The sequence below is a fragment of the Bombus flavifrons genome, chromosome 12 (genome assembly GCF_040668555.2).
Source record: "Bombus flavifrons isolate JBK064 chromosome 12, iyBomFlav1_principal, whole genome shotgun sequence".
In the NCBI taxonomy this organism is placed as follows: Eukaryota; Metazoa; Arthropoda; class Insecta; order Hymenoptera; family Apidae; genus Bombus; species Bombus flavifrons.
In genome coordinates, this window is record NC_138453.1 from 3,550,323 (window position 1) to 3,564,366 (window position 14,044).

The window sequence follows — 14,044 nt, forward strand, 5'->3', positions numbered from 1 at the left end:
GTAAAATTGTGAATTATAGATAACTCTTGAATAAGACGATACAATGTATCAGATAAAGTACTACATAATTCATATTACGTGAACTAAAATTGCGATGATTATTGCATAACGTGATGCTTTAACTGCTTCGTTTATAAAACTTCCATTATTTACGATTCTTAAGAATATTATATATTTCGATTGAAATACGAGTTACTTAATAATATTATGATTTCGACTAACGATGAAATCTAGGAGATCTAATCAAGGATTCTGATTCAAACGTAATAAAAGATCTATGCGAAGAATCTTTAAAAATCTTTCAAATTCCATCAAAGGTTCTGAAGAATTTCAAATATTTCTAGTAAATAAAATAGATCTTAATATTTCAAATGCTCCCAACGATGATGCTTAAAATGATGACCCTCTATCAATTTGATTCGATTTTTAGTTAACTATATTCATATATACTTACTACGTTAAATCAGAAAATAGTATGAAAATGCAAACGACCAAAATACAGAAAATAATAAATACTCCGGGAAAACTGTTCTCAAGAAGTATCTTATTTACCTTGTAAGAATCGTTCAACACTTCACACCAGAAACATTCATACGCCAGTACCAATCTAAGGGCGTATCGAAACGTACATACCCCGAACCACTCTAGAATCAATTTACGATCGCTCATTAAAACGAAAACGGAAATCCAAACAGGATGCTTTACCTCCCAGGCGTACCAACCGCCTTTTATCTGGTCGCGACTCTGCAACAAGGATCACCATTTACAGGTACCAGTTTTTCCCCGGTAACATTTCTGACACACCTCCGCACACCGATCGTCTGGCATCATCTGATATCCATTACACGAGCCTGGAACGAGCTCGGTATTCGTCTCCAGACCTGGTAAAGGATACGCCTGGAGTTCCTTGGAGTTCTCTGAGGGTATATCGTCCCGTTTTCGTGGTAACCTCGCCAACGCCTCGTCCTATTATCTGTCTCGCCCAGGACAGTGTTAGGTTACAGGCATTACGAAGGGACCAAGGGGAGATAAACGGCACTCAGGGACAAATGCTCGCCCAGAAGACGAGCGATAAAGTGCATCTTTCTTGGTTTCGAACAGGCAAACAGGCCTCGTGCCTCGTGCCTTTCGAATTTCGTTCAAAGGAGTTACTCTCTTACACGAGGAGAACCACCACCTGCCTCCATTCTCGTGTACGGCCGAAATGGTACTAAGTGCCCAGCGATTACTGTACGTTTTTATTCCCCGTTCACTCCGAGTATCTGACGTGGCCCCCTTCGCCCGAATCGCTTCGCCCGAAAACGGCCCCAAGTGGATTCCATCGGTGGTTCCTTTGGCCTGTTAAGCCTCCCCTCATGATAATCGTATCGCTTGTATACCGTAATTTCACCGAGATTACCCGGTCTCGTGGAACACGTCAATAAGCATGGTGTTTTACAAATTGATGCCGAAGTGAACGGCCAGTTGAGCAACATCTAGTTTGTGAACAGAATTATTGATTAACTCTCATGTGGTTAATTTCTATATTTTTTCTATATTTTTGTATTTCTATATTTCTATATTTTTATATTTTCTTTGATAATTTTTTCATATTCTTGCGGGACCACTTTGCAAGCTTTTACGTCGATTTAAAGTAGAATTTCCTGCAAGTACCAGACAAATGCATTTGAACGATCTATTCGACGAAAAACGATTCGTTAGTCACGAATAAGTCTGTATCTTTATTCGTTACTCGTTATTCAATTCCAGGACTAATTATAAATAAGTGGGTAACTAGAAAGTAAAATTGTTCCGTCCGGGCAGGCTGGCGGTGAGGTGCCGACGTTGACAGTGCTACTCGAAGACAAACCAACCGTGGCGGTCGCGCGATGTAACGTTCTGTTTCTTAGCGTGATACTGTTGACGATCGGCGAGCGGCTGCTTTCACTGTGTCTTTTATTTTATTGGTTTTTGTCTTTAAAGCATACACTCTAACGTATTTTCTAAGCATTCTTTCAATACTCTACTTTCAACGTGTAGTATTTGAAGACAGAATAAAAACGTATTCGAATAAAAAATTATTAAGAAGAATAATTTATTCGAAACGTTGCTCAAATAATGCCCAATCCTGATTATACCTTTAAATGATGTTTAACTGTCGCATTCTTATAGGAAATCTCACCTGTAAGTTTGCAAAATAAAAATTTATAAAACATTAAAAATTATAAACTCAGTTATCGCAAAAGGAAACCGGTATTTATTAATTGGATCGACGTAACTGTGATTATAAAATATTTAATACGGAAACGTCGAGGTTAAGTTTCAAAGTTTCTGAGCCTGCGCGGGCGTTGTAAAATTAAGGAAGAATTAGGAACCGGTAACGTGATGCGATAGCCGGCAACTTGATACGAAATTTTCGATGGAGTCACGCTCGTCCTTTGGGATGCAGGTTTCTTAATTTCTCGCATGTCCCGGCGAAATAAATGATCGAGGGAGGATAAAAGGAATTCCGGAAACCTGTATTCTCATAATCCGACTCGTGTATTTTTTCATTTCGGAGAACAGCTTGGACACGGTTCTCTTCGTTATCTATCTATCTAACAATTTACAAAATACACTTCCATTTAAAACTACGATCCGTTTCATTGTGATGGATCTTCATCCACTTCCAAACCTTTCATTTTGATTGAACAAGAAAAAAAAGGAGAGAAAATAGAAGAAAATGGGAGAAATAAATTACTGAAAATAAAGAGAAGAAGGAAAAAACGTAGAAGCAGGAAAGGGGTCACACGGTGACTTCTCCGTTTTCAGCGGAACGTCGTCGGTATATTTTCCTGTGGCGACAGCGAAAAAGAAATGCAGATGTGGCACATGCATTCTTCGCCGATGCGGTCGGCCCGGGTTCCTCTCGTTAAGACAAAAGGGACTCCGCGGAGTCTTCTTTCCGGAGCGGCAGACACGTAGGCATACGTCTTATGCGCGGTTGTATGCAACACGTGTTGCCCATTGGACGTCCATCTGTCGTTGACAATAGCCTTCTCGCTGACAGTCTGAAAGGCGAACCGGCGGCCGTGCCTTATATGGCGCTCCACGGTAAGTTCGTACAATAAACGAAAGCCGCGCATGCAAATGAAGACCCGTGGCCAATCAGCAAGGTGAGGGCCTTTCGTGGTGCCTTCCACGCGATAAGGGAACGTTTCTTTCTCGTGAAAGTATCAGTCGTTTTCGCATCAATGAAACAACCACGTGGACTTTCTAACGGTTGCTTTTTCATGAATGGAAAAGTGACTTGATAGCTGGTGAGAATCCTTTCGATAAAGCTTTTGGATGTTTTATATTTCACTTTTATAGCATTACACTTTCGTAGTCAAACAAAAGCACTACTAAATGATATAAAATTTAATATACTTGTGCACGATAAATTCGTATATACACTTTACCATAAGTATATTTACCAGCCATAAGTATTACGACAATTACTGTTATTTAGTATAAATTGAATGTCATTTACTGCTTTTATTTTCCAATTATTTCATTACAAAATTATTTCATTCGATTATATGCTTCTTATAATGTAAAATAACGAACAAAGTAAAACTTGTTTGAGCTTTCCAATAGACGTAACAAGTAGATACCTATGGCCGGACAATATATGTCGCAGTCCTAAATATGAGATGCGTACAATCGAAGTCAGGCAGATTACATGGCTCAAAAGAAGATTCAAATCAAGAATAACAAAATTATCATTAGAAACGTTATCTTCGAGATTTAAAAATTGTTACATATACGTGACTTTGTCTAATCCCAACTAAATAGAAGTAGATAATCGTCAGATTATTCTACGCGTGAAAATAAATCGGAAACGTAGAACAAAGATTTTTTCCTCTGGTCTTGCAAAAAATAAAGTTTGCATGTTTTTAGTTAATAATTGGCTGGATACACGTATATTTGATAAATTTCAAAATTCAATTTTCTTCAAAATACGAATAAACTCTATTCTACATGTTATTTAGCTTACTTTTGCACGTAGAGAATGATCTTCCGTCGATTGTTTACTCCTGTCTACTCGGAACCAAACAAATTTGCCTCTACTTCATCAATTTGCGCATTTGATTTTCTCAAAAATGTACCCTCCAGCGTAATTTTATTATTCTTGATTTTCATCTTACTTTGAGCTATAGAGTCTTCCTGACTGTTATTGTATTATGAATATAGGACCACGACGTATAAACGCTATAATAAGCACAATGGTATAGAAATATTTTTCGTAGTAACTTAATGTAACTTATACAAAAAGATATTCAGGAACCAGGAACGAAATTAAGATCAATGTCGTAGGAAGTTACGAGGAAACAGAGAGCTTGCTGTTCGGAGGACAGGTGAAAAGGAGATTACAGCGACACGGTGTGCCAGACTAACGATTTGGCGTCTGTAATAATTCCAAGAATAGAAGGAAACCTGGTTCTATTCATACGCAGTGAGTCGGGTAATCGCGGCGATATTTAACGGGATACCGCTAAGTAATGGCCCCCTTAGAAGAACGCGACGCCACAATAACTTACGAATTACAAATTCAAGCGTTGCGGCGTGCAGCCTGAAACCTCGGCTCTCCCATAAGCCACGATATTTCACGGCGGTGGACGTTGGCTACGGGGTATCGCATCACCCCACAGGGATAAATCGCCGTCAGGAAGATCTTTCATCAACTTTAATTCTTCCGATTCCCTTTCTCTCTCTTTCTCTTTTCTCGAGATCCCCTCGTGTTGTCTCGAGAGAGCGCCGCCACGATTCGAGGACGATATCTCGGGGGATTAACCCTTGAACAGGGAGTGAGTTCAGGCGAAAATGATCCACGAAACTTGTCCGCCTTTTTTCTCATCTTACCGCGGCAATTTCGATGATTAACTTCAGCCCTGGGCCTGGATTACGTCGCGTGCTGCTCAGAGAAGTCGAGCCCGGATGATCTTAATTCTGAATTAGTGCTCTGACATGAGATATTCCCTCGATGGGGGTGAAGGCTAGGAGCAAATGTTGTGGAAAGATTGATCGGTGGCTCTAATAGCATTGATGTGCGAATTTTTGGAAAATTTGAGGTAGTTAGTGCTGTTGGATCATCCTGTATGATTTATTGAATGTTAAGTTTCCTTAAAGTAAGATTTAGACCAAACGAGCAAGGGCATCACTCGTACTCGTTCAATGTAAACTATCATCCGGTAATCTGTTCGTAAAGCCATTTAGGATTTAGGATTATTTGGGATTATTTAGTTATCAAACAATCGCCAAACTTTAATTTTATCACAGAGAGGGAAGAACAAATTCACTCGCTTGGTTTAAACGCACCAAGGACTAGTAGATCTGGGTCTAGTAATAATAATGGCAAAAGGTATGTTTGAAGGAGGTTAGCTGGTTTGAAACCTTATATTGTTTCTTATACTTAGAAACAATATTTTCGTGCTTCATTTTATAGTTGATATAATAGATACAATATTTTATAGAGACACATAGATAGAATACATATGATACAGGTACAAAAATACTACGATATACAATACCATATGTCACATAGGTATATATAATATAAATATAGACATAGATAAAATATATAATATTGTATATAGACTGGTACAATATTTTGAATTAAAACTTCTTGAACAAAGGTCGCAATTAAGTATTATATACATACATACATCTAAAGTATTCGTCAGTATAGCGAATAAAAAATGAGCGAATAGATTAAACGAGTAATCATTTTCTTCATCGATTATATTGACCCTAATTCACGTATTTCAAGATATTCAAAGAAACACAATCTCATAATGAAAGTCGAGAAAAATCACCAAATTCTTCTACCATACAATTTCTTCGTTATATAAAATACACTTCAAAAAAGACGACTGTATCCCATCAGGATCAAAGATCCTTCCACGAACAGTCAAAATTAAATCATCAAAAGAGAGAGTGAGAGACAAAGCAGAGCCACGCAATCCCCCATGATCGTCGATAATTTTGAGGCAGTTCCGTCGCTGAATCGTCCATCGTTTTATAGAATAATACAGCATACCATTTCCAAGAAGAAGAAGGAGATTAGGCGGTGGATGACGGAACTGTGGGACGTCGTTAATCCCTGAATTGCGGATGGTAAGCCACTGAATTCGGTGGAATCGATGAAATCGTCCTTTCTGTACAATCCCATGGCATAAATTCGACCTACCTGATCCGTGAAAGTCTCTCTGTTTCTCAGTTACTTCCTTCCGAATGGAAAACTTTTGGCTACTGAGAATAACGAAAAAATCAAAACGTTTGGGGACCAAATATTCTCTGCTTCAGGATCACCAGTTTGGAGCTGTTTTGCTCGAACAAGCATGTATCATATTCAATACCGCGTTATATCATAATACCAGCGGCGCTGTATTTGTGATTCCGCCGGATTTTCGCGAAGATTTCAGCATTATACCATCTCGCGTTACGGTTTCTGCGAGAATTTAATGCTAATAATAATATACGCGTTTACGGTAGTCTTCTGCAGCACAGAAACAGGATTGCACGATCAAAGCTTTGCACCGAATGCAAGTGAGGATATAAAAAGAAAAAGGGAAAGAAGAGAAAGATAACGATTTTATAAAATAAAAATATGGTCATTGATAGATAAATTTAAAAAATATAATGAAATAAAACGGATATAGTATTATAACAGATATAGTATCCATAACAATGATCAATGATGTAAATGATCTAAGAAGTATCTACAATAATTAATCATATTGTTAAAGTTCAAGATACGAGTTTTTATAATTTTTCTGCACGAAGTAATCAAAAAATTTCATATTTAATAAAAGTAGTGAAATAAAGTGATACAAATTCTAGAATAAAACACTTTATTTTTAATTAGCGATTGCGTTGTACAAATGTATTTTATTTTATGTGCAACCCATAAACGATTTGTCTGCCTTTTGGATTATCCAGCAATTCATTCATCCAACCAAGAAACTAATTACGAAAATGTCGATTGTAATTAAAGAGAAGAATATTATTCGGTAGAACTCAATGCATGATAGATCCACTTAAGAACAATTTAAGAACAATTTAAGAACAGTTTAAGAACAATCAACTACTTGATTAAACAGAACAATGTTAATACTATCCCACGGTAGAGCATTCCATTATTTAAATGAACGAAAGAGCACATTTTTCACAGCACCCAAAGCAATGAATAATTTCTGTTCCGAAACACAAATCATATCATGTTCCTGAAGCTCATCGTCATCATCTGGAGTGTTTAAACCACGTAGCTCCGAAGCTGCTCTTCTCGAAGATGAATTTGTTTCTGTTCCATTCGTCGCGTTCCCTCGTTTCGTGCAGCTCACTTTCAGCGGATAGATTTTTATGAATGATTTCAGTCTACCTCCAGACAAGTTCGTCTCTCGGGCGACGAACTGAACGAAGAGGATATTAAAGTGTCGATCTTTCGGAATCGTTTTCAACGACGGTTGGAGCGTTGTTTCACGCTTGGCACCTGTGTTTTGCAAGCTCGCGATTGTAACGCAAATTCATTCACGTGCAGCGTGTTAAATTACTCCACCAAACGGACTGGACGTTTATTATGGCTGTCTTAATGAGAAATTTTTCTGCGTCTCAACGTCGTTAATATCCACCAGACCACGATGACGTGGGTCGAGGCGAAACGTGTCACGCTAATATTAATAACGCAATATCGCGTGCTAACGTTCTACGATGTTGCCTCTACGGAGACTTATTTTTCGGGATCAAAGACGATTCGCGTTATCTATGAGTGTCAAACGACCAAATCGTCGAGCACAGAAGAAATACCGAGGATTGAGTCGATCTGCAAAGAAATCGCTTTAATCTTTTTATTCATAAATGTGAAACAATTGATACGGATTATTAATAAGCTAAATGGTAAAAATTTTTATTCATTTAAGATAGTGACCTAAAATACAGCACAAGCGTTAGAGAGAATTATTTGCAAATGTATCATAAATTAATAATTATGCGTTGATCTTTGTAATTTCTCAATTGAAATTTAATACTTTCGCGAAATTGCTGTATGTATCTATAACTTTTATTTCTATTTGTCTATTCCCAAATTCACATTCCCTTTATATTAAACAAATGATTTCAAACTTTTAAACCAATATCATATCCATTCATGCTCTTGACAAACATAATTCCTTCTGTCCTCTTATCTTTAAAACCTTCTTCATCCACCATTGTAACCAAACAAAAGATACACATTATTTCCGTCATTCATTTCGTTACACCATACGAATTATCTAAACCAACCGTCAACATGCGAAGAATCTCTGACAGCACCCTCCATTATCTTCCCTTCTGAATATTCCCTCGCTCGAGCTTAACCCTTCACCTTGGTCTACTCCTCCTTATGCGGAATCTACGCATGCACGCACGCACAATGTAACGATGCAAATTGCGGCCGGGTCCGGGACAAAAGTGTTTGCACGCGCGATTTGCGGTCGACCAGAGAGAGAGCTGGATCCCGGAGGCAGCGGATTTCAATTACGAGTCTTCAGCGGGCTGACAGACTGCGCAGGGGCTGGCGGTAGCTCATTCGAAATTCGGTAGCTCGGCTGGAGCGCCTCACGGTAATGAAACATTCGCAGCGCACCGCAAATTGCCCTCGCCGTGCCACGGCAAGAAAGCAAATGTTTTCGACCGCCTACTTATATCTGCCCGGCATTCCATCTCTTTTCTACTCCTTCCATCGTAGTTCTCGACGCTTTTTCCTCGCCGTCGTTCCACCTCGAAAGCTCCGTCGCGTTGGGTTGCGTCACTTTGCCGCCGCAATTTCGCGTGCAATTATTGCTTTCCGCGGCAAGCAATCTTACTCGATGGATTCTTTCGCGCCATGTTATTCGAAGCTTCCTGCCACCTAGGAATTGAGCTCAATTACGTGGGAGGTGCTGCTCGTAAATGAACAGAAGTAGGTTTTCTTTGATTATGGAGGGTATGGAGGGAGTATGGAGGGTTGTTTCGAGGGTATTATTGGAATGAGTGGGAATTTTGGAGTTTGATGAAACTGAAAGTGTTTATTTACAATGACTTGATGATTTAGCATTATGCATTTTGTATAAACGGCTGCCGTGTTTTAATTAAAAAATCGTGGTAGATAAGTTGATGTATTACGTAAGTTAGATATAAATTCTACCTCTTACAATGAAAAAAACGTTTAACATTTCTGTTCCCAAATGACACTTTTCATTGCTAGATTCTTCAGAACAAATTTCTACTTTATATGTAATTATATTTATAAAAAAATACATTTTTCCTTCAATTTTATTCATAAGGATATGAAATAGAATAGACATTTGCACTCCTATTAAATAAAAATGTAATGTTTCTCGCCATGGAAAAGGTACTTTCCCCAAGTGACACACTTTTCATCTTTAAATCCTTCAGCTCTTATTTTCTAAATCCACTACATGCCGCCATATATGTATAGGATATCAGCGGATATCAGCAGCTTTTCCAAGTTGTCTAATAGATTCCAGGTTGAGATGGCGGTAGTTACGTATATGCACGTGGATAGAGGTTCGGCTTCTTCGGGTTCGTGACGCGCTATCATGTTCATCGGTCTTACGGGGGTCGTGTGCAAGTGGCCGCCGCGCAACGCTGCGCATCAGTTGCAACGTGGAATGCTGTTCCAATGTTACACCGTATCACCTGGTCTTACGAGCCGCCATATCGCTGGTATATACTACTACCAACGCTCTTCTCCCATGAGCACATGGGAACGTAATAGCTACGGGTAAAGTGATCCTGTGGAAACGAGAGTCACGCTCGCGGTTTCGACGTTATTGCTTTCTGAAGTGGCCCATTCCAACTCTTCATCCGAAAACGCAGCCAGCCACCAACTAATTTCTTAAAATTGCCGCCGGTACACCGTTCACTGGCAATTAATGCGTCGTAATACGACCGAATGTGGAAACCATTTCGCTCAACCATTGTTCCCTTTCGTTATATGAAAGGTATTTCTTCGAGGTTTTGCGTTTTTTTTTTTTTGTGCTTGTTGGTAGCGAAATAGGGAAATTTAATGTTCATCTGGAGAGTTTGGTAGAGTTTAAATAAATTTGTGAATACATTTAGATGAGTTTTTTATTGAATGGTAGTCGTATATTTGGGGACAGGATGTTTATTTGAGATTAGGATTATTTGGAAAATTCGATGCCTTATGGGTACATTTTCTTGTTTTCAAGCTTTAATATTTCCCTTGTTTCAAGACGACATAGATACCGTGTTAAGTTCGATTGTGATTAATCGTGTTTCACATCGTATTTCACATCGTATTTCACATTTTGCCAATGTTTCATATCGATGTATCGTGAATGCGAGTGCTATCAATGGAATTGAACCTCAACGAAGATCAACTCTCCAAGAAAAATGTGATCCATTCTTCGAACGAATTGTTACGTAATCGATTCGTTAAAATTGTATCACACGCTGAAACGAAAGTGTACTTACAAAGTGGCTTGAATGACATGATTACGATCTTGCTCTCTACGTTGTCACGTATTTTGAATAAATATACACACTATCGATCAAAAAGTTTAGAATCGCAATCTCTTTTCTGGAATTCGGAAATTGTCAAAGTTGAGCTTGGTATTTCTTTAGTTTAGCATACCTTTCAGTCAAGAATCTATCCGCATGAAGAAAATTACCGTTAATATTTGTAACATTAATTTCAACTTAACACTAAAACAGTCAGAAATTCAGAGACTATGGGGGGATCTGATTTTATCAATCCGTTTATCAATCCGTTTACCAGACCGTTCCTTAATCACAAATTTCTATAATCATTCAATTAAAATTCCAGAAAGTTGAATCGATTTCAATTAAGTCTGTTTTAATTTCTACGAATGTATAATATAATTTGAACGATATACGAAAGAAATAGCAAATTTATAAACAAAAATATTACCATGTTCAAAATGTTGACTATTAAAATGACAAATAATCTCGCTTTTCCTAATTAACAAATTCAATGCCTGACTTTTCCAAATGTAATAAATAGCACTCAATAATCAACCTTCCAGTATCTTTTTTACTTTACGATCAATTAACAGTACTTACACGATAAAGTTTCTTGAGAGTTACCGCAAGAGACTGATTTTTTCTTGAACGTATTTCCCCCGCATGCCTCTCACTGATCGCTGATTTTAAAACCTTATAAAAGTTGTTCGCGTCAGCGGTCGCCAGCTGGTGCAAGAAAATCAATGAATCCCAAAGAGACCTAGTTCAAGGCGAAACAGGTACCGGGTTAAGTTCAATTGTGGTTAATCATTTTTCACATTGACGTATCGTGAATGCAGCTGCTATCAATGGCATTGAACCTCAACGAAGACTAACGTCCCAAGGAAAACGTGATCCGCTCTTCAAACAAAGTCTTCACGAAATCGATTCATGAAGATCGTGTCATTCGATAGAACAAAAGTGTACTTACAAAGTGATTTGGAAATCTCGGTTACGATCTTGCTCAATACGGCCAGTCACGTATGTTGAATATACACTACTCGCCAAAAGTTTGGAATCACTACGTGCTTTGGGGATTTAAAAATTAAAGAAGACATCAGTTTGGAATTTCTTCAAGATACTTTTTAGTCAAGAATATATCTAAATAAAAAGAATTATGCAGTGACTACAAAAAGTACTTGTACACTATTGTATTTATTATAGCATTTGTATACCGTTTAATTAAGCCCGATTATATCAAGTTTCGTACCATTTAATTTTTTTGAATGACTACAAACATTTGATACCATGAAAATGAAATCTAGAACTTGATTAAAGTGAGCTTCGTTGAAAGAGGAGGGTATACGCCAAAACTTTTTGTAGCTATTATACATATTTTGAACTTCACTTCTTCTAAATTAAATTTTATATTTTATTTGTTGGCGATTCTATTATTCTACAACGAAATGAACAAGAATGTATATTGAGTAATAGTGTTAACAAGAAAATATTGAATGTGTACATATATGTATACCATCGAAAGAGAACCTCCCAAATTTTTGACCAGAACTGTATAGTGTATGTCTCATTCATATCCCTATAAATACGTGACTCAGTATCAATCGTCTTGCGAAACTTGTTGCCTTAAATAATTCAGGCTTAATTAATTCCCGATCACCGGCAAATATTTACTGCTTTTTACCTGCTTATTTTCGTTTCTTTTCCCTTTTGCTTTAAGAAAGGAGAAAGAGAGAGATGTGGATGCGACGCAGATAGACAGACAGACAGACAGACAAACAGAGACAGAGGCAGAGACAGAGAGAGAAACCAGAGAAAAGCGACTTCAGAAATGTCGCTAATTAAGTATCGTCACGTTGATAAAGCAGAAAAGGCAGTGCAGAGCGTGACCGAATAAAAGAAGAAGAGAAGCAAAAAGAAACGACTTACGAATGGTAGTTGAAGGAAGAGATACATACAGTATCCTCGCGTTAATACATTGTCGCCGAACCCAGCTGCGTGTCTTCGCTTCAGGATTATTGTACGATAAAATATTTTTCGCTTTTTATCCATGGTACACGGCCACACGCGAGATGTAACAGTGTTCTTCTGAAAGTGGCAATTAGGAGATCGGATACGAAAGTATGCGAGCTAATTGTGAATTGAAGCAAAGCTCTCTCGAAGAACAGACAGACCGCCCAAGCACAGCTGGGACGAGCATTCGTCAAATAATTGACAAATGAATTTAATTGCCGCCCCTGGTTCTTGCCTGGACTACCGCTGCGTTTGCTTGATGAAATACTCGCGGCGTTAATTACCGGATGATTTAAGGACGCCTCTCCTCTGACCATTTATATGTAGCGTTTCGCGGACATTATGACTCTTCACAGTGATAGAAGCAACTTGGTTTCTTCAGAGAAAAGAATTCTGTAGAAATCGAGGACGACAGGAGATGAATGAAGCGAAGGAAGTTCGTGATTAAACGATCGCGTTGATACTATTGTACACAATCGGAATTTTTGGAGACATTTGTCATCTAAAAATTATCGAGAAAGTGCAAGTCTTTCTTGGCACATTTTTGTGAAATACAGTATTGTCTTTATAACTGGTTGAAAATCGAGACTCCTCGATGATGAATTATCGTGTAGAGGATCTGATTATATGTAACAGATACGATCTGTTATTTTGATGAATTTAGAAAAAGACAGCGTGTGAAATGAAAGAGGGAGAGAGGTCCGAGAGTCGGCTCGATGAAAAAAACATATCGTTAACATTAAACAATGTTAACGCAACAATGGAACACTTTTATTTTCAATTTTTGTTGAATAAAACTGGTATCAAAATAATTTTTATGTTTTCCTGATTAAGACAAGACCAAACACGATATGATTCGAAATACATTTGTTTATTTAGTGATATTAACTTATGTTCTTTCATCTATTAAATATACATGAAAATTTGATTTAAACTATATCGCATTTGATCTCATTTTAATCAGAACAATCTCACGAATACATTAGTAAAACTTTAATTAAAAGAAATTAAAAATGGAATAGTTTCATCATCGTCTCGTGGGTAATTAATATTTTTTCATGGACAATTGAAATCGGATCATCTTATAGTACTCGGCAATCGAACTTGATGGTGTGCTAAAGGAAACACTAGAGCTCCTTTAAGGGGAACTCTTCTTAGTAGTGCAGATGACGACCAATCAATTACGAGGAACAAAAAGGCGAGCATTTAGAATTTAAAGAGCCATTACTGTAATAGTTGCAGAATTGATAAAAGTATTTGCGAAGGAAAGGAAGAACTTCTTATTTAAAAGTCGATATATTCAAATTTACATCGTGTCGCATGGGCGTTTAGGAGCTATTTTCTGCCATAAAATAATTAAAATTTTTTAATAAATATTAAAAATAACAATATTTTTAAAGTATTAAACATTGTAATAAACATTATACGTTCCAAAGTTTTTAAACAATTTTACGTGGATTCAAAATTTGACCAAAACCGAGTGCAAAGCAGAGACACATTTCTCAGGATAAGATTATTCTGATATTCCAAAAGAAAATACTCCGTATGT